Source organism: Stegodyphus dumicola, chromosome 7, assembly GCF_044657685.1.
Source record: "Stegodyphus dumicola isolate Sdum_Otavi_A_Nest chromosome 7, ASM4465768v1".
Taxonomy (NCBI): Eukaryota; Metazoa; Arthropoda; class Arachnida; order Araneae; family Eresidae; genus Stegodyphus; species Stegodyphus dumicola.
Genome location: NC_140774.1, coordinates 209,414,156 through 209,436,120, shown reverse-complemented (window position 1 = coordinate 209,436,120; position 21,965 = coordinate 209,414,156). Strand labels below are relative to the sequence as shown.

The 21,965-nt window shown below is 36.0% G+C and overlaps 1 protein-coding gene across 1 annotated transcript in view; it reads left to right on the top strand.

Moving 5' to 3' along the window:
• Positions 1 to 21,965, top strand: part of LOC146996627 (uncharacterized) — a 161,123-nt gene that overhangs the window by 8,181 nt on the left and 130,977 nt on the right. The gene's annotated exons all lie outside the window — the stretch shown is intronic.

Genomic DNA, 21,965 nt, shown 5'->3' with positions numbered 1-21,965 from the left:
AATTAGAAAATTGCAACCAGAAAACTATTTGATTTGTATTCCTGATATTTATAATGACGAGGAATTTGATTTAAATCATATCAAAGAGGGAGTACATTGAGATTAAATACTACATTTAGTAAGGAATTATAAGATGAATAAAATAAAAACATCTGCCCTGAAGATAAGGATAGTGGTGACAGATCAACTTCCAGTTCATGGCACGCCACCGCCACATCCCCCCCCCGCGCAGAGCAGTGTGAAATTGATAAACAGATTTTGGAATGGTTAGATAAACAAAGGATATACCTTTATCCATTTTTTGTAGCAATTCATTTTTTTGTTTGATGGACATCGAATCATACTTTCGTTTTCTAGATCCTTTGGGAGCTCCAGCATCGGAAATTCTATTTGACATAATCGAAAGTTCAAACTTACTTTTATAAAATTGCTCTTACAGTCTGCAAAAAAATAATAAGCCGGATCCAATTCGAAGATTAAGGAACAACGCAATCATCAACATTAACTGAAATACATAATTAGATAATTTTAGCTTATACCGTCCGTTATACATTAAACGCGCATGCGAAAACGTATTCTGCGCTTGCGCAGATGCATATGCGCAGTCGTAAATGTCTTGCGCGCACGCGTAAAACGCCTATGAGCATGCGTCAACATGGCGCATGCGCAGAAAGATTTTAGCTTTGAGGTCCGGATTATGGGTGTCTGAATTAACGACTTTTGAATGTATTTAATAAAGGTAACACACAAAGCGTCAAAAAAGTCCGTTTGGGCGTAATATAAAATCTGAAAGCTTCTGAATTTTATTTTAATGTTTTTAATTTTAAAATTCCTTTTTAACCAAATGAGTTTTAATTCCAAATGAGTGTTAGTACAGAAGGGCTATTAGTTTCGAAACGGCATTTTGCGTCGAATCATTTTTCAAACTGTTGCCACCAAATATTATCGCTCTGTATTCATTAAAAGAAACTAAATAATGAGAACGTATGAATGTTTTTCGCATTGCAGAAAAACAACTTTACCTAGAGTCATCACATTTTGGATCACACAGTCCTCCACCCGAACAAGGACACTTGGAAGCCCGAATTTAGAATCTGAAATATGTTTTTATTGTTTATTTCATATTCTGTAAAACTTTAACGGATTTTTGATTAAAAAACTCAACAATTTCAAAGCGAGCAATGGCAACACTAAGGAATAAAACATTTTTGTCCACGACCTGCGAGCCTGTGTCTAAATATTTTTAACCCAAAGTGGTGTTAACCCAAATGCTCTCGAAACATGTATGTGTCTGTAAATGAAACAAATTGCCCGTTTGGACCTAATATAAAATCTGTTTTAATTTTTTATTTATTTTTTGGGGGTATTAAACCCAGTTTTACATAACTTTTCAACCAAATATTTTGCGCTAGCATTATTTTCTTATTTTTTATAAAACATCTTAGAAGAAAAGTATTTAAAATAAGTGGATCTTATATCAAATTAAAGAAAGTGCATAACTGTCATAAGAAAAACTGAAGCAAGGAGGATAAAAAGTTTCACAGGTCGTATTTTTCCACTAATCTAATTAGCTTATTATAAGATAAAGACTATTATTTTTTTGCGATGATAATAATAATAAAATAATGGGAATAAAAATGCCTACAGATTTCTCTATGTAGAGTAATATATTTATATTAAAATTAATTTAATAATCCTTAATTTTAATAAAACAGACTTATATTGCCATATTTCATAAAAAGCATGTGCATATTTGTATCCTACAAAATAATTTGTTAAAATTCTACAGGGTATTTGAATGGGCTCCAGACACACTTGATGTACGTGTGAGTAACACGTGCATACGAAAATATCCCTAACATTAACTAGGAAAGCCGAAATCTTAGTTAGGTAGACATGTTACAATTAATAATCAAATTTAATAAGGAAAAGTAACAGTTGCCGGGTACATTATAACGGCTTAAGAAATTCAGAGCACAGTACAGATGCGAGTACACAAGTTTACATTTCTCGGCGAAAACAGAGACGCACACATTTGTTGAAGTAGTTCCACTTGACTGCCGGGGAAAAATCTTCTCTCTCCGTCAGCCTGTAGGTTTGCCAAACGGGTTTACTGTTTCACCAATTGGCACTTTTCTGTACAGTTTTTAAGTCCGTATCGCCTGTTTGGCGCTGCCGCTGCATACTCCCTCCGCAGTGTCAACGAAATGTGACATACCGATGCGGGGGTCGGATTAATCGCCCAGAACGGGTGATACAAATGTCCGCAGTTTTTTTCACACTCTTGGAAGCAACTTGAGAAGAGTCCATGGTTACAAAAGCGGGTTTCAGTCTATCTATGGAGATTGTTTGCTTAGTCCCTTTTATTTCGAGATCAAACGTTTTATCTCGTCTTTCTAGCACCTTAAATGGTCCATCATAAGGAGTTTGAAGTGGTTTTCTAACTCCGTCACACATATGTCATAAACACATATGTGGACTTGTGAAGGCGTGGATGAATGAAACATGTTCGCTGGCCGTGGCTAGAAGTCGTGGTCGGGCGGACACTGGCAAAGTGAGATTTTAAATCCTCCACAAACTGTTTGGGGGACGCATCCGGAGGTGTCGGATTAAAAAATTCTCCTGGGAGACGGATAGTCTTTCCATACACCAGTTCAGAAGTGGTTGCTCCTATGTCCTCTTTGAGAGCGGCACGGAAACCCATCAGCAGCGTTGGAAGGGCAGCCACCCAGTCACTGGTATCGTGCGCTTTTAAGGCAGCTTTCAAAGGACGGTGGAATTCCTCGATCAGTCCATTCGCCTGTGGGTGGTACGGAGACGTCCTGATCCTCTTGATTCCCAATAATTGGGAAAGGGCTCAAAATAAGCCACTTTCAAACTGTCGCCCTTGCTCGGTAGTAATAACAGTCGGACAACCAAATCGAGTAATCCAGTGGTCATAGAAAACCTGTGCTACTGTGCGTGCTGTTATGTCTGGTAAGGGTACTGCTTCGGGCCATCTAGTAAATCTATCTATCATAGTTAGACAGTAATAATTATTTTGAGAAGGAGGTAGGGGACCAACAAGGTCAAGGTGGACGTGATCAAACCTCTGTGATTGGTCTGGAAACTTCATTAACGGGGTTCTAGTATGCCTGCTTACTTTTGCTTTCTGGCACGGAATGCACTGCCGTGCCCATTTAGCGCAATCTTTGCGGATGGAAGACCAAACAAACCGTGAACATACTAACTTTGTTGATGCGCGAATGCCGGGGTGAGACAAATTGTGCAAGGTGGCAAAAACTTTCTCACGGAATGCCGGAGGAATGTAAGGGCGGGCGTTACCTGTTGACACATCACAATATATCGGTAAGCTACAATTCGGTAAGGTAAGTTTTTTGAGATGTAGAACTTTTGACTCTTTAAGCAATGTTTGTAATTCTGGGTCGATTTCTTGCATTTTAGCGATTTCCTCATAGTCGATAGGGTTAGGCATGCTTATTGCTTCTATACGCGAAAGTACGTCGGCAGCGATATTCTCCGAACCTTTTATATGGCGAATTTCAGTGGTGAATTGGGAGATAAAGTCTAACTGCCTAGCCTGACGAGGTGAACACTTATCCAAACGCTGTCGGAATGCATACGTGAGCGGTTTGTGATCGGTGATTAAAGAAAAGTTCCGTGCTTCCAACATATGCTTAAAATGCCTAATAGCAGCATAAGCTGCCAATAGCTCTCGATCATACGCACTACAGTTCCTTTCCGCCTGCGAAAGCTTTCGTGAGAAAAATGCGAGAGGCTGTAAATTTCTATCAACTATTTGTGATAGCGTTCCACCAATCGCGAAGTCTGACGCATCAACCTGTAAAACCAACTGGGCATCTTTCTTCGGGTGTGCCAAAAGAACAGCATTAGCGATTAGCTGTTTGCACTTTTGAAATTCACTCCGCGCTTCCTCAGACAAATTCAGGATTGTCTTATCATTTATCTTAGCCCCTTTTAAATACGAAGTTAAATGTATTTGATTCTGGGCTACGTTGGGTAAAAATCGACGGTAAAAATTTAAAAATCCTAAAAATCTCTGCAAATCTTTTACCGTTTTAGGAAGTGGGTAGTTAAGTATCGGTTCCACTTTGTTCGTCAAAGGCTTGGTACCATCTTTATTGATTATATGGCCTAAAAAAGATATTTCCGGAACGCCGAAAACACATTTCGAAGCGTTAATTGTCAATCCATATGAAGTTAATCTTTCAAAAAACAGTACGTAGGTGAGATTTATGCTCATCTTCCGTATCACTAAATATCAAAATATCATCTAAGTAGACGTAGGCGAATTTTAGATCTCCAAGAATTTCGTTCATAAACCTTTGAAAGGTTTGAGCTGCTCCGCACAGTCCAAAATTTAAAAACGGAAATTCGAAAAGACCAAATGGGGTGCAAACTGCAGTTTTCGGTATATGATCTGGATGGACTGGTATATGATGATATGCCCGAATGATATCAATTTTTGAAAAAATTGTCTTTCCGCTAAGCATATTATTAAAGTCTTGTAAATGCGGTATAGGGTATCTGTCGGGTTCGGTGCACGCGTTTAGTTTTCGGTAGTCTCCTACTGGCCGTATGTCACCCGAACTTTTAGAAACTACATGAAGAGGTGATGACCATGCTGATTTTGATGGTCTACAAATACCTTGATCTATCATAAATTGAAATTCTTTTTTTACTGCTTCGTATAACTTAGGGCTTAACCTACGCAGTTTACTGTGCACAGGAGGACCGTTTGTTTCGATGTAATGAACCGTACTATGCTTTACTCTACCCGAATCGGATTTTAACTTCAGTACTTCCGGAAAATCTTTCAAGATTCTGTGATATGGTGAATCACCAGATATTAACTTTACCGAAAAATAATTTTTAGAATCGGAAGGAGAACCAATACGAGTTAATTTCGTAGTATTATCGATAAGCCTACCTCGTTTTAAATCGATTAAAAGATCAAAATGCCTTAAAAAGTCGGCTCCTATTATAGGCACTGGTACATCGGCGATTAAAAACTTCCACGAAAAGTTTCGTCTAAGTCCTAAATTCACAGTTAACAATTTTGTTCCATACGTAGAAATTCTGGAATTATTCGCGGCAAATAATTGAAACGAATCAGGATGCATTTTCTTAAACTTAGAAGTCGGTGTCACACATGAAACATCCGAGCCCGAATCAATCAAAAAGTTTAAATTTAATCTGTTATCGTAAACATGTAAACGACATGAATGCGCGACTGCCGATGAATTTCGATCGACAGCCGCTACTACTAGTTTTCCTGGGCCGTAGTGTTCTGAGAAAAGGAACAAGGTGCTCGACATTTTCGTGCATTATTACCGAATCGCGAATGAAAATAACAATAATTGTTCACACGCTCTCGGGAATGCCCACGCGAAAAACTACGTGCTTTGTTATGTTGATCCCGGGGGAAATTATTCCTCATTTTTCCGCGGGAGAGTCGCTCGACTTGTTTACTTACGGCAGAGATTTCACTCCTTAAGGCCTTAAGCTCCTCGAGGGGGGCACCAGAACCGTTAGGGTTTCTGGGGGAACTCGCCGAAGCTGCCTGGACCACGAACACGCTGTTGTTCGTTGGCGTGCGCACTTCAGCTATCTTATCAGCCATTTTTGCTAAATTGTCTAAGGATTTCGAACTTATTGATAAAATGGCATGCACCTCGGAAGGTAACCTTTGCAGCCATAATGATTTTAAAAATTCGTCAGTTATACAGTTTTCACCTAATTCTCTCATTTTTCTCAATAAGTGAGATGGTTTGTCGTCCCCTAAATGCAATTCAGAAATAAGTCTGCGTATTTGCTTGCTTTCCGAATCCGAGAATTCTACTATTAACCTAGCTTTAAGGGCATCATACTTAGCCGTCGCTGGGGGATTAAATAAAATATCTGATACTGCGGAAAGAGTTTCAGGGTCTATCGAAGAAACCACGTGGTTGTATTTTGTACTATCGCTACTAATCTTCGCTAAAGCAAAGTTACTTTCAACTTGAATAAACCAAAGTTTAACATTATTTTTCCATAAAGGGGGAATTTTGACTGCCACGTGTGAGATTTGTGGCTCCTGAACCGCCATATTCGATTCCTCGTTGGTTTGGCCTTCCGATCCTGGCATGGTTGCCAATTATAAATATATCGTAAATCGTAAACTTAATGTTTTGCACTATACCTTATCAAAACAGTATCAATTTAGAATAAAATAATGAAGACATTCAATATCCCAATAAAAGTGTGAGTACGAATATTACCCAAAGATCAATTTTAAACAATCAATAATTAAATTAAAACTATAATTTTAGAGCAAAATATATCACAAAAACATAATTAAGACCAATCACAGATAATTAAAAAAATTTGACCACATACCTGTAAATCCTCCTTAAGTGTGATAAACCACGTGTAATCCGTACGATAAAATGAGGAGGAAATAAATAGGGTTGAGCCTTTATCAGTCATAAGGAAGAGCATTGGCATCAAAATAAGGCATATTCTTAGTTTTTAAACAAAGATTGAGACAGATAGTCATTAGGGATCGAAACAGAAGGAGCGAGGGACAGGGTCACCAATGATGTACGTGTGAGTAACACGTGCATACGAAAATATCCCTAACATTAACTAGGAAAGCCGAAATCTTAGTTAGGTAGACATGTTACAATTAATAATCAAATTTAATAAGGAAAAGTAACAGTTGCCGGGTACATTATAACGGCTTAAGGAATTCAGAGCACAGTACAGATGCGAGTACACAAGTTTACATTTCTCGGCGAAAACAGAGACGCACACATTTGTTGAAGTAGTTCCACTTGACTGCCGGGGAAAAATCTTCTCTCTCCGTCAGCCTGTAGGTTTGCCAAACGGGTTTACTGTTTCGCCAATTGGCGCTTTTCTGTACAGTTTTTAAGTCCGTATCGCCTGTTTGGCGCTGCCGCTGCACACTTATTTCATAATATAACAAGCAACTATTTATATTATATACAGTCAAAAGTCATTAATTCGGACACCCATAATCGGGACCTCAAAGCTAAAAACTTTCTGCGCATGCGCCGCGTTGCCACATGCGCATAGGCGTTTACGCGTGCGCGTACGACTGCGCATTTGCGTGTGCGCAAGCGCAGAATACGTTTTCGCATGCACGTTTTATCTATAACAGATGGTATAAGCTAAAATTATCTAATTATCTATTTCAGTTAATGTTGATGATTACGTTGTTCCTTAATTTTCGAATTGGATCCGGCTTATTATTTTTTGTAGACTGTAAGAGCAATACTATAAAAGTAAACTTGAACTTTTGATTACGTCAAATAGAATTTCCGATTCTGGAGCTCCCAAAGGATCGTACAAAATGAAAGTATGTTTCGATGTCCATCAAACAAAAAGTGGAATTGCTGCAAAAAATGGATAAAGACATGAAGAATGTGACAGAGAGGTTAGTGAAAACGAAAAAATTTCGATTGACTAGTTAGTCGGTATTCTCGTCACAGCAATTAACGGGACTTGAACAGCGGAACTTTGTAACTGAACAAAAAATTATGTCTGTTTATAGAATTAAAGAGAAAGTATTATCACATAAAATGAAGCAACTTAAACAACTTACATTGAAAGAAATGTTTAATAAAATAAACAAATAAATATTAAGCTTTTTCTTTTTGTAAATTTTGATACCCTTTAGATCATAATTGTTCTTTATCTCATAAATTACGGTTTCATATTTTTAATTTTAGAATTTCTGCATGCCATCTTACATGATTTAAACTGATGATCTATAATCCGGAAAAATCGATAATCCGGAATCGCCGAAGTCCCGACGAGTCCGGATTAACGACTTTTGACTGTACAACAATGCCTTTAATACGTCAAGTCACCAAATGCACATGATATATATATATATATTCTCCTCTTTCGAGCTTTTATAAAAGGAGAGTTATATAAACCATTTAGTAGGAATGAAACTTTTTACAGCTCTCAGCTGATATTATGATGATGCATTACAATCAAAAGTCGTTAATTCGGACACCCATAATCCGGAATGATCTATAATCCGGACCTCAAAGCTAAAAACTTTCTGCGCATGGGCCGCGTTGGCACATGCACACAGGCGTTTTACACGTGCGCGTAAGACTTTGACTACTGCACATATGTGTGTGCGCAAGTGCAGAATACGTTTTCACCTGCGCGTTTAATGTATAACGGACGGTGTAAGCTAAAATTATCTAATTATCTATTTCAGTTAATGTTAATGATTGTGTTGTTCCTTAATCTTCGAATTGGATCCCGCTTATTATTTTTTGCAGACTGTAAGAGCAATTTTATAAAAGTAAACTTGAACTTTCGATTATGTCAAATAGAATTTCCGATGCTGGAACTTCCAAAGGATCTACAAAACGAAAGTATGTTTCGATGTCCAACAAACAAAAAGTGGAATTGCTGCAAAAAATGGATAAAGACATGAAGAATGTGACAGAGAGGTTAGTGAAAACGAAAAAATTTCGATTGACAAATTAGTCGGTATTCTCGACACAGCAATTATAGGGCTTGAACAGCGGAACTTTGTAACTAAACAAGAAACTATGTCTGTTTAATAGAATTAAATAGAAAGTATTATCACATGAAATGAAGCAACTTAAACAACTTACATTGAAAGAAATGTTTAATAAAGCAAACAAATAAATATTAAGCTTTTTTTTTTTTTTTTTTTTTTTTTTTGGTAAATTTTTATACCCTTGAGATCATAATTGTTCTTTATTTCATAAATTGCGGTTTCATATTTTTAATTTTAGAATCTCTGCATGCCATCTTACGAGATTTAAACTGATGATCTATAATCCGGAAACGCTGAAGTCCCGACGAGTCCGGATTAATGACTTTTGACTGTATAATGTTGTGCTGCCATTATTTACTTTCTTATACAACTGAATGAATTTTAAAATATTTAGTCATCTTCTTGAATTTATTTCATAGCTCTAAAATTATTTTCGATTATATTTTGGCAAAATAAATACTTTGTTTTGAGAAGGAAAATTTATATCTCAAATGATTTTATCATTTCTCTTTTAGAATAATGGCTGTTTATCCGGGAACATCTTAAAAAGAGTACACGCGGTTATGATTTTAATGTAAGAAATTAAATGAATAAGATTAGGCTTTCAATTATGGACTATTCCGTTTTTGAATGCATGAGAGACGTGTGAAATAAGTGCTTGCAAAGCGATTGTGCGATAAAATGCCACTGAATGTGTTGTTCCTTACCTTGCTAAAGAAAATTTAGAGAAATAAGACTGTTCTTAGCACTTATAAAAGATGCTGAAACGATCTAAAATTGCATTTAAAAACTTAAAAATGCAACTTCTGTGTAGTTAGTGCTTGAAAGTAATATTTGAAATCTCTTCTGAAAAATTTTGGTTAAAAATATATATCAGTTAATTTGCATCAGACGAGTATGGATTTCTTATTCTAATAGCACACCGAAAAACATATTATTCAATGACATATTTATTTCTTTTGCAGAACGAAAAGAAATTTTCTTCATACACTTGTAATAAAATGAGTCAAAAACTGTCGTTTGCAGAAGCCTACTTTATTTTTATTTATCTATTTATTATAAATTAGAAACCATGGTTCTGCCCAGAATATTGTAATGTACACATGCTTCAAAAAAATTGCACGACTAAACAATTTTTTCACTGTTCTGTTTCACTGAAAAAATTGTTTAGTCCTGGAATCTTTTTGAAGCATGTGTACATTACAACTATCATGAATCTACTACCAAAATGCACTTTAATTAACGATAATTGCATATTAATTTAGTGAATAGTATGTCTTTTTGTTACTCTATAAAGGAATATTGAAATAAAATATGAAAATATATTAAAACACAAAGTAAATGGTAACAAATGACCCAGATATAAAAGAATTTTGTTTTTTTATAATACTTATTTCATCAATTCTTTATTATGGTTAATCTTTGAATTATGGTAACTTGGCGATTTTTTGGCAAAAATTTGGTGACCAACCCTGCTACAGCAACCTGCTAGTTTTTGTTTGATGACATTTTGTTTTCATGAAGTAAAGGCATTTTTTTTTTTTTTTTACTCAATATTTTTTCCCAACAATCTGCTAGTCGAATTACGCTTTCGCTAGAACTTTTATGGAGCAAAAGTGCTTAATCATGACGAAGATTAGGTGTGAAATTGGGAGAAAGTGCAGAATCGCAAACTGCTTGCCGCGTTTTTAAGAATTGCACATACACGGTATCCATGTACACGTCGACCTATTTTCACTTAAAAAAACATCCTAGAATTGCAAAAAAATGGCATTGCGCACACTCTTGACTTTATCCATGTACACTGCTGAAGTCCTAGCTAGTAACCTTTATCGTCTTATCAAAATGTTGCCAAACTACCTGTTACCATATTCCAAAAATTAGCCCTTTTTTATTTCTCCCCAAATTGATTTCTTTCTCAATGTACTTTTGCTCCGAAAGTTAATACCAAATCGTACGTTGGGTATCATTGACAGTGACAAGAATAATATTACCACATTTGTATTAATTACGGGAATATGAGCCAGTTCCGCTTAGAAAGTCCTCAGTTGAAGCTTTACTGCTCTTAGGCACAGAGCCAAGAGTATTAATTACAAGATTAACATCACTGGAAATGTAAATCACAAGAGTAAGCATTGATTGTTACTCAAACATTCAAGAGAACTTAATTCAAAACAGCTAAAGAGAGCTAATCCGCGAATTCGCTACAGTCAACAAGAGCAGTTTACTAAACAAACTAACTAAAATCACACGAACTGAGAGGTTTTCCTCCTTTTATAAGATTTTAAATCGCGTGCGAGAATTTTTTGGAACTTCTCGGAATCAAAAAGAAATATTTATTTATTAAATGTTAAATGCACGTGCTCTTGTATTTTTAATTTTTCGGCTTAGCTTTAATTTAATATTCGTCACGTGCTGCACTGCACAGGGAATAAAACAATTTAATTCATAATTCAACTAACATTAGCTATTTAAATACCAAATCCTTAACAATATTATGATAATTATCTCAAAAGAGGATACGTCCACCAACAGCCAAGCAGCAAAATTGCTGAACACTGGTATTTCGGTTTGAATCCCAGATAACGGGCTGGCTGCATGGATGTTTTCATGATTTTTCTATTGTGTAACATGCATATAGAAGCCATTTTCTATTACACAGTTCTGCATGAAGACATCCCTCTTTTGGAAAATAGCCTTCGAACACTTTTTCAAGTAAACCAAACCAAAGAGAAATATTTCAAACGAAGCATAGATATTAAATTTTAAATAGTTCTATTTTGTTCTTAGGCTGTGAAATTATTTGAGTGGACAAGAAGGAAGGACGCCATAAAAACTGCACATAAAATGTTAATAAGATATGAAAACTGATTTCAAGAAATACATGCATATATTGGTCTTTTTAGTAAAACCACAATCATAAGTATTAACTAATGAATTTTTAAATAAATGGTAATCAGTACCTAATTTAACATAGCTCATCAGTCCTTAGTCATAAATAACGTCCACTAGCGGCAGAGGAGTAACATCACTGAACACTAGTAGTTTGATCTGGTTGAATTGAGTTTTCAATTGAGTTTTCCCACTTGTAACATGAATACGAGCCAGTTTTCTTCAAAAAGTCTTCCAAGAAGGCATCTCTTCCCATACAGAGACAACCCTCCTTTGTTTTAATTAACCTTAGTCGTAAATAAATTGTTTTATTATCCAAAGTCCTCCATGAAAGTTAAAGTTGTCTATCTTTATCTGAGCATCTAATTGTGTCATTTCAAATCTTGATATAGACAAATAATCGGAAATTCTTATTTCCTTTTTCGAAATTTTTTGCATCCAGAATTTTATGTCCCAACCGTGTCGAAATTTAGAAATAAACACATCTTCATAACAGTAAAGTATTCATAATCAAATATCGTTCAGACCTTTTTCTTTTCGATAACACATTCAGTAAAACGGAAGTATTTTGCTTAGGGTAAAAAATGCATCATACGATTTCATGTACTTTCAGTACTTTATTTTATCAACACCAAAAAGCAATTTAATCAAATACGATATCATTTGCGAATGATTTTCATATCATGCCAAAGAAGGTTCTCAATTAGTTTGTTTTAGATGAGAAATCAGAAGAGTAAAGCAAATTTTTCTTTAAAGAAACGCACCTTGTCTTCATATTTTAATAATAAAATGTCCATACTTCACATTCACACAACTAAATGAATTTCGATACAAACATATAAATGACACATTAGTTTGAAATGGAATTACAAGATTTGAACTCTTTCAAAAATCTCATTTTTATTTCAGAACAATTGTTCAAAATATATATTGAAGTAACTCTTTTTGTGAACTGTTATAATAATTTTAAAAAAAGCAGTACTTTTATCAATGCGCACAGCTAAACCAAAAATTATATAAAATTTCTCTGTTTCTACAGTCATTGTAAGATACCTATTTAAGTATTTATTCTATGGTAAAAAATTATTTGTAAATTAGGTGATGCTGAATTCTTTAAAAGTTATTCATGGGTTCCGTGCAAATTAAATTTACTTTTGCAGAAGAAATTTTGTTTCGTAAATTTTTCACATACAGAAAGTTTTGCATTGAAGGCTTTCCAGTATTTTCCAGTTTCAGCACGAAAATCGCCCTTAGGTCGGCAGATGGTACAGCTGGATTTGATGTTTTTATTTATGATCCTCCCATTGTAATGTCTTCCTCTAAGGATTCCCCACTACCAATTAAGCATGACAGGAGGTCGGAGGGAACGACAGTACAGAATATTTCATCCTCGATTTTGAGGCTGAAAATGTAAGGCAGAAAAAATCGTTTGAAATGCTTTCGGATTCATCAAAAGCTGGCAAAATAATTCGTGTCCGACGATTTGGAAAGCCATCTTTCAATACGAAACAATCCGTCTGTAACGCTGAGAGGGTTAAACCTACTAAGATGGCATGTAGAAATTATAAAATAAAAAATATGAAATCGTAGCTGAGGTATGGGTTTTTCATAGTTTTCACCATGTATAATGTGAATACGATCCAGTTTCTACTAGAAAATCCTCCACTAAAGTACCCCAACTTAGGCAGACAAACCTGAGATGCTTTTACCATAATCAAATAGCCTAAACCAGGGATTCTCAACCTTTTCAAATTGTGTACTACATAAATATGAAGAAAAAAAAATATATGTTGTAAGGATCTTAAGTTTTACTAACGTTTATTTTATTTTAAATCTTTACTATCACTTCTTATTTTCTACTTCCGGCCAGAATTATAAGCGTGAAGGAGTTTATGCAAAGTTGTCTGGCGAACGCCAAGTATTTAAGTGTGGCCTTTTTGCCAAGCAGAAGAGAGGAAGCAGTGAGTTCGAAGCAGGCCGCTTACCTTAGAAGTTATGCAGTTGCTATTTGCCTTCCAGGCCAGAGGTTTTAATCCTCTTGATAAATTAAACGTATTGTAGTGTTCACAGTCTCTGTGCTACATACGCTTCCTGTTATTATAAGGCCAATCTTATTCTAAAGTTAAATTAGAGTTTAGTTTTATTTTGATATCTTTTACGTTAGACCCCGAGTGGAGGGTCATTGTATTCCGAAGTACGGAAGTCATTGTATATAAAGAAAAATAAAGGGTTTTGTATACCCTTCGTCTGTATCCTGTCTACTTACTACAATTAGTGAACATAGCTTTAGTAAGCTCTCTGTTCTAGTCAGGTCATTGTATGTTTCCGAAGAAGGTAAGAAGAAACATTGAACCTGATAGTGGCGCCCGACGAAGAATAACCATGGCCGAGTTTCAGGAAGAACCTGTGCTGCCTGCAGAAACGGCTCAGAATCCAGAAATGCCAGCTGCCGCCCTGGAAGGATTTGGGTACATCGTCCAGACCATGCGCGCTTCGATGAAACCAGAAGCAACGTTTAATGGAAACTCACAGGTAACCAGTTTTTTGGAAAAATTGGATGACCACTTCATGCTCTACCCCGTGCACGAGTTTCAAAAAGTTACCTTAGCTACCAGCGCTTTGAGGGGCCAAGCGCTTAACTGGTTCAAATGTATCGGCAGAAGTCTCTTGGGTCAAGCAGGAAGTCCCACCTATACTTACGAAAATTTCAAGACTGCCCTACTAAAAGCCTTCCCTGTTGTAAGGGATCGTGCGAAATTAGAAACAGAACTTTTCAGTATATATCAACAAAGAATGGAAAACCTCTCGAGCTTTATTTTAAGAAAAATTCACGTTTTCAAGCTCTTGTATGGAAACCGTCCGGATCCTGAAATAATTCAAGTGATTTTGCCGAGGTTACTACCCCAAGTGCAAGACTTTATTGAATTACGAAATCCGACTACACTGGAAAAGTTATTTGAGCTAGCAATGCAGTTTGAAAGTAGAAGAACGGCGGACGTCGAAAGAAGACGCCAATATCAACAGCGAAACCAATTTGGTACGCCAAGACTACAGCAAACTCAAGCACACGGCTACGGAGAAAAAGCGAATCAGTGGGCAAGGAAACTCGAGCATTCAAAAACAGCCGGCGAACGTCGACAGTTCAATAGCAACCCAGGAAAAAAGTCTCAAGGCCAGTGGAAAAAGAAGGAAAGCACGGAAAGGAAAAATAATTTAAACTAAAACGGATTTCTGCTGACGAGAGGGTGCGGAAATCCGAAGGTCACAAAAACCCCTCTTCCTATAAGTTAAATACAGTAATGGTGAAAAATCTGACTCTTCCGAAGATTGAAGTCTTGGTGAATAATATCCCAGCCACCGCACTCCTGGATGCAGGCGCGCAGTGTTCCTGTGTGGCAGAAGATTTTTTTAGAAAGTATTTTCGGAAATACCGCATATATAATTCGGATAATACGACAGTGTTAGCGGCGCAAGGAGAACTATGTAAGTGTATAGGTAAAGTACCGCTATATGTCCGTATCAAGGACGAACAAATAAAGGTGATGTTTTTTATAGTAAAGAATTTGCAAGCAAATTTAATCCTAGGAATAGACTTTCTTTCAGACGCACAAGCTACACTGGATTTTAATGCAGCGTCCCTTAAGCTGACGATGAAACCAGTGCGTGTAGAAAAGGTTGAACCGCCAAGGTTAAATCTTGACCACCTGCCTAATGACGAGCAAGATAGAATCCGACAAGTGGTAAGTGAATTTGCTTCCTTATTTAGTGATATTCCAGGATTTACTCAGGTTACTAACCATAGTGTTGACACCGGAGATGCATTGCCGGTTCGTCAAAAACCATACCGGTATGATAAGAATAAGGAAAAAATTATAGAATGGCATATTACCGATATGCTACGTAAAAAGATCATAACGCCTATCTCAAGTAGTTATGCTAGTCCGGTGGTTTTATGTAAGAAAAATAATGATTATCCTTTGGAGCATCCAAAAAGGTGGAGATTCGCTATTGATTACCGTAAATTAAATTCCATAACGAAATATCCGGTATATCCGTTACCGATCATAGAAGAAATTTTAAGGAACATAAAATCAACCAAATTTATGACGACTTTAGACTTAACGAATGGTTATTTTCAAATAGGGGTCAGGCCTGAGGACGTGCCTCAGACTGCTTTTATAACCAAGTCTGGCACTTATGCATTTTTGCGAATGCCGTTTGGCCTTTCAGGCGCCCCAGCAACATTTCAGCGATGCATGGACATTGTGTTAAGACCTGTTCTTGGAAAGTCCACATTTATCTATTTAGATGATATCATTATTACTAGTGGTAATCTCGACCAACATATACAGGATTTAAGACAGGTGTTTTCTTTATTAAATGAGGCCGGTCTAAAAGTTAATGTCGAAAAGTGCAAATTTGCAGCCCCTGAATTAAAATATTTAGGTTACAAAATATCGCAAAAAGGGATCGAGACAGATGAATCAAAAATAATCGCTGTACAAAAGTATCCGACTCCAAACACGGCAAAGAAGCTCTCTTCTTTTCTAGGACTTTGTTCATATTATAGGTCCTTTATAAAAGATTTTGCGGCTATCGCTGAGCCATTGTTAAAATTAAAAAGGAAAAAGGCAAGATTCTCGTGGACTGCCGAAGCCAATAGTGCTTTCGAAAAATTAAAACAAGCATTAACGCAAGCCCCTGTGTTGAAATTTCCTGAAAAGGATGAAAATTTAGAAATTTCAGCGGATGCTTCGGATTATGCTGTAGGAGCGGTACTTTCGCAAAATCAGCAGCCCGTGGCATTTTTTAGCCGAACTTTAAATCAAACACAAAGAAACTATTCCGCGACCGAGAGAGAGGCACTTGCAGTTCTGTTAGCAGTGCAAAAGTTCCGAGTCTATTTTGGAAAGGCGCCGATAACAGTATATTCTGATCATGCGGCGGTAACTAGATTGTACTCAGGGAAAAATTTATCCCCAAGGTTAATAAGATGGGCACTCAAGCTGCAAGAATATAATCTGGTAATCAAGCATACCCCCGGAAAGGAAAATATCGTAGCAGATGCCCTATCACGAATTAAATTAGACGAACAGGGTAATACCGTAAAAGTTGCAATGCTGACAGCGTGTACAATAAATTCCCAAGAAACTGTAATAACCGAACTGGGTAAGGATCCTGAGTTTGGAAGTATTTATGAGTATTTGAAGGATCCTGAAAATTTTAGCCACCAAGATATTGTGGCGATAAGAAATAGGGCGGCCCATTACGAACTAATAGATGGTCTATTATTCTACACAAAAACTACGAATTCCAACAACGAATTTTGACCTGTTATCCCAGCTAGTCTTAGATTAAATATCCTGCAAGAGCTCCATGACAGCCCTTTAGCTTCTCATGCTGGTATTCGAAAAACTATCCAACGCGTACGCGAGGCAGTCTACTTTCCTGAACTGCAAAAGTTAACAAGGGCGTATGTCCAGTCCTGCCCAACATGTCAAGCCGTTAATTATATTAATTTCCGCCCGGCCGGGTTTCTAAATAGTATTAAATCCGAATTTCCAAATGAAATAATCGGCATCGATTTATTGGGCCCTTTCCCAAAAAGTCAGTTAAATAAAAATCGCTATCTCCTTGTTATGGTTGATCATTTTAGTAAATGGACCGAAATTGTTCCCTTGAAACGAGCCTCCGCGAAATTAGTTACTGATTCTATTTTAAATAAATATATTTTAAAATACGGGGCACCCCTAAAAGGTATATCGGATAATGGTCCTCAATTTGTAAGTAATATATTTGAAGACATGTGTCAAAAACTGGGCATACATCATTTAAAAATGGTCCCGTATCGGCCGCAATCAAATATAGCGGAATGGGTCAACAGAAATATAGTGAAAATTATCCGTAGTTATGTTAAAAATTTTCATAAAAGCTGGGATAACTATGTCAATGAATTTGCTTTCGCCCTTAGGACCGCAAAACATGATACAACGGGCAAAACTCCTGCTGAGTTATTTCTAGGCAGAAAGGTTATAACACCGTTAGATAAACTATTTTATGTGCAACAAAGAGCCCCAGAATTTAAAATGGGTGATATAGAAAAACTAATAAAAGAATCAAAAAAGAATACGGAAGTAGCACAAAGAAAACAGAAGTTATACTATGATCTGAAACGACGGGGAGTAACTTATAAAGTAGGGGATGAAGTTTTAAAAATTAAGCATTCACTTTCTTCAGCACCAGAAGATAAAATTGCCAAATTTTTTCCACGCTTTGAAGGACCATATGTTATAGAAAAATAACTCACGCTGTTGTAGTGTTAAAGGCAAGAAATGGTGAAACCTGTTCCGCAAATATGGATCAAATTAAACCCTACTTCGATCGTAATAAAATGAAAATCTTTTCAGATCTTTTGCAGGATCCGGTACGGCAGACACCGCAGGTACAAGTTCCACAGGTGGGAAAACGACAAGTACAAGGGCAAGCCAATGAGAGACAGAAGCAAGTGAAAAGAAAATTGCCCCGCGGAAAAACTGAAGGTAAAAAGAAAAAGAAGCCGTTCCACCGTCCAGAAAACAGAGTTCACGAACATCCCCAGATTGAAGAAGGGAGAAGGACGACGTATGTGGAAAGGACCGGAAGAAAGGACGGCAACTATAACCCGGCTGTGAAACGGAAGATTGACTCATCCGACAGAACTCTCCGCAGCAAAAGTCGCCGAACTGCGGAAGGGCCATCAGCGGCGGAGGAAAAAGTACAAGAAAAATTTGAACGGCCAACAACGAGGTCCAAGCAGGATCACGACAGAAGTTTCCCGGTTCCACCAAGACCAGCTGCCTTCAAACGGCCAAGACCACAAGCAGAGGACAGAAGGAAGATGTTCAAGGGTGGCCGTAGTGGGGAAAAACGGCAGCTTCCAGAGGAAAGCACTGAAGGGCGAGCCCGTACAAGAAGGAGGATCAACCAAGCTACTATCAGCTATACCTTTAAAGACTGGGCCCAGAAAAGGATGTCTGAATATTACAAAGATAAGTAAAATTTTATGTTACTTTACAAACTTAAGTTAATCTTTCATTCTTACTGCAAGTGGCAGATTTCAAGAAGTTTTACCTCATGCGAGGTCTACCTTTATCGCCAAAAGGGCGAGAAATGAGTTGTGACCGATTTTCTTATTATGTTTTTCAATTACTCGCGCGTAAAACTAAAGTTGATGTATAATAGCGTTGTGTAAAGACTTAAATATTGTAAAAAGTTATTGTATAAATTTTATTTAAAACATTCTAGCAAGAAAGAAGTTTTAGTCTGAAAGACTTTTTGAAATGTAGTATTATTTCAATGTAGAAAGAATTGGCACTTGCTTTGAAAAGAATAGAAGTTAACAATGTACTACTAATGTATGTTTTCAAATGTGTAAAATTAACGGCATGTTGATATGTTCTTATATACATGTGTTCTGTTATTTTAAATGTTAAGAAATACCGTGATATGGTAAAAGGGAAAGTAATGTTAAAAATTTGTTATTCGTGTGACTGTAAAGACTAAATCATGGCGAATATATGTTAAAGGTTGAATGATGTAGTTAGGCTCTCTGACGCTACACTTTAAAGTTAGCCACTTTCAGAATAGTACCTCAGGGTCTAGAGTTGAAATTAGGGTGTGTTAAGAGGTCTCGTATGTTGAATTTTAACACGTTAGTGTTTTGATTGTAGGAGGAAGTGTGGCACACGTAGACAGAAACACATTCGTGGTTGGTGTTCTTTTACAACACATGTCAGAGAGCACGGGGAGAGATAATTAAAATAGTCATGAATGAAATAAGACTGTTAAGAAAAGTATATTCTATATGTTATTTGCAATGTCATTCTGTAACATTTCATTAAACTAGTTTTCCTTCCAGATCTCTGGAAGGAACCAGAATTGAATAAAGCTCCTGTTTAGATGCAGTACAGATGAAAAAGAAAAAAAAAGATTGTTGTATATCCCGGGAGCTGCTATTGTAACAAATTTCTTTCTTTTAAATTTTCTTTAATTTAAAATTCCGTTGTATCTTAACTTCTAGCTAAGTTATGATTGTAAAAGGTTGGCCTTGCGTTAGTTTTTAGAGTTAAAAGTTTTCAACAAGGTCGTTTTAGACCTCAGTTTCAAACAAATTAACTCTGGCGGGAAGTATGTAAGGATCTTAAGTTTTACTAACGTTTATTTTATTTTAAATCTTTACTATCACTTCTTATTTTCTACTTCCGGCCAGAATTATAAGCGTGAAGGAGTTTATGCAAAGTTGTCTGGCGAACGCCAAGTATTTAAGTGTGGCCTTTTTGCCAAGCAGAAGAGAGGAAGCAGTGAGTTCGAAGCAGGCCGCTTACCTTAGAAGTTACGCAGTTGCTATTTGCCTTCCAGGCCAGAGGTTTTAATCCTCTTGATAAATTAAACGTATTGTAGTGTTCACAGTCTCTGTGCTACATACGCTTCCTGTTATTATAAGGCCAATCTTATTCTAAAGTTAAATTAGAGTTTAGTTTTATTTTGATATCTTTTACGTTAGACCCCGAGTGGAGGGTCATTGTATTCCGAAGTACGGAAGTCATTGTATATAAAGAAAAATAAAGGGTTTTGTATACCCTTCGTCTGTATCCTGTCTACTTACTACAATTAGTGAACATAGCTTTAGTAAGCTCTCTGTTCTAGTCAGGTCATTGTATGTTTCCGAAGAAGGTAAGAAGAAACATTGAACCTGATAATGTACCACCATAAAAGCATTGCCATTAAAAATCAATACATCCTAAATGGTGTGTATATAATCAAAGAATAAAACCCTTTAAATTTATGTTATTTATTTATATTTGTAAGTGAAACTTTTACATTACAATAAAATATAAATAAGTATACTACGAGTGTATATAATATATAACAATAGTAGTAAATAGTGAGTAATAACGCATCTATCAAGCAAATAATATAGTTGTACAAAACAAAGAAGACACCTGAGTCACAAGGCCATTATTGACAAGACACAAAAAAATATGTAATTTCTGCCTTTTTGACATTTTAGATATCACAAGATTTAAAAAAATTTAACCAGTTTTCTTGGAAAAGTCATCATTTCAACATTAAAGCTAGAGCTGCCAAAGTCAAAAACTTGAAAAATATACGTTTCTGAATAATAAAGATTAAAACAAAACGTTAAAAGGGGGCAATTTTATATTCATTTAATTTTTTTCTGTAAAAATTGTAGCACTAAAAATATTATATTGCACCACAGTTTGAGAACCAGTGGCCTAACCTAAACTTATACAGTCATATCTGTATCGATAATTGATTTTATGGTTTTTTAAAGACGTTCATGAAAAATTTTATTCCATTATGATTCTGCACTTCCCCGATAAGACAATACAGACAAAGAAAAAAGGAAAACGTTTCGAGGAATTCTTTTTATAATAAAAACGTTCATCTTACTTGCTTTGTAGTGGCCCAGTTATTGCATAAGAAATAATTATTTTTTATTTCATACATTTGTTCATGTGTTTAAATTTTATAAAATTAACTTTAATATTTTTTTAATATTCATATTTATATTTCTTTTATGCTGATTGGCAATAAGTAGTTCATATTTATATTTAAATTTCTTTATGCTGAATGGCAACTAGTTCTGATTCATGATTGCTAGGTTTTGGTTTCCAAACGTTGGTATTCTAGTAGCGTCGCATTTCGGTAGCTGGAAAATAAAAAGCAATAAACTTAGCTATTTGTTTATAATTCATGCTGTTAATCATAATTTAGTTTTGAACATTAGTAGCCAAGGCCACAGCTTTGCAAGCGACGCTGTCATTTCGTCTGTTACGTATTTAAAATTTTAACATTGTTCCATATCAAGTTCTTTACGATCTTTTATCCAACTAAATTTGGACTAAAACATTTCAACTATATCTCTAATAGGCCTTTATTGTATGCGAACCTTATTATTTAAGAACTTTATTAGAGTTTAATTTGAATTCGCTAGATTTGGCACGCTATTTTAAATGGGCGCGTTTGCTGTTTGTTCAAACTGTTAAATCCATAGCGCTATCAAAAAAAGGAATCAAAAAATTAAACCAGTATTTCAATGGTGACTTACAACTTACGCAATTTGAAATCAACCAAAGCCGCCTACAACTTATGCAATTTGAAATCAACCAAAGCCGCCTTCAGGGGGCTTTGAATCAGCGGGTTTACTAGATTTGGCGCGCTGTTAAATGAGCGTGTTTGCTAGATTTAGCGCTTTTGCGCATGCATTTTCCCTTAAATTTTCTTACGTTCCCCGGAAATTCGAAAATATGCACCCGGGAAAACCAGCAACGATGAAAAAAACAGAATAAAACTAAATAAATAGTATAACAATATTAATAAGTATATAGATAAAAATTCCCTTACCTGGAGCTCTTCCTAGGTGCGCTCATGTTGAATAATTCAAACTTTTATGATATATATGTACAAATTTACGAAAATAGGACACACGTATAGATGA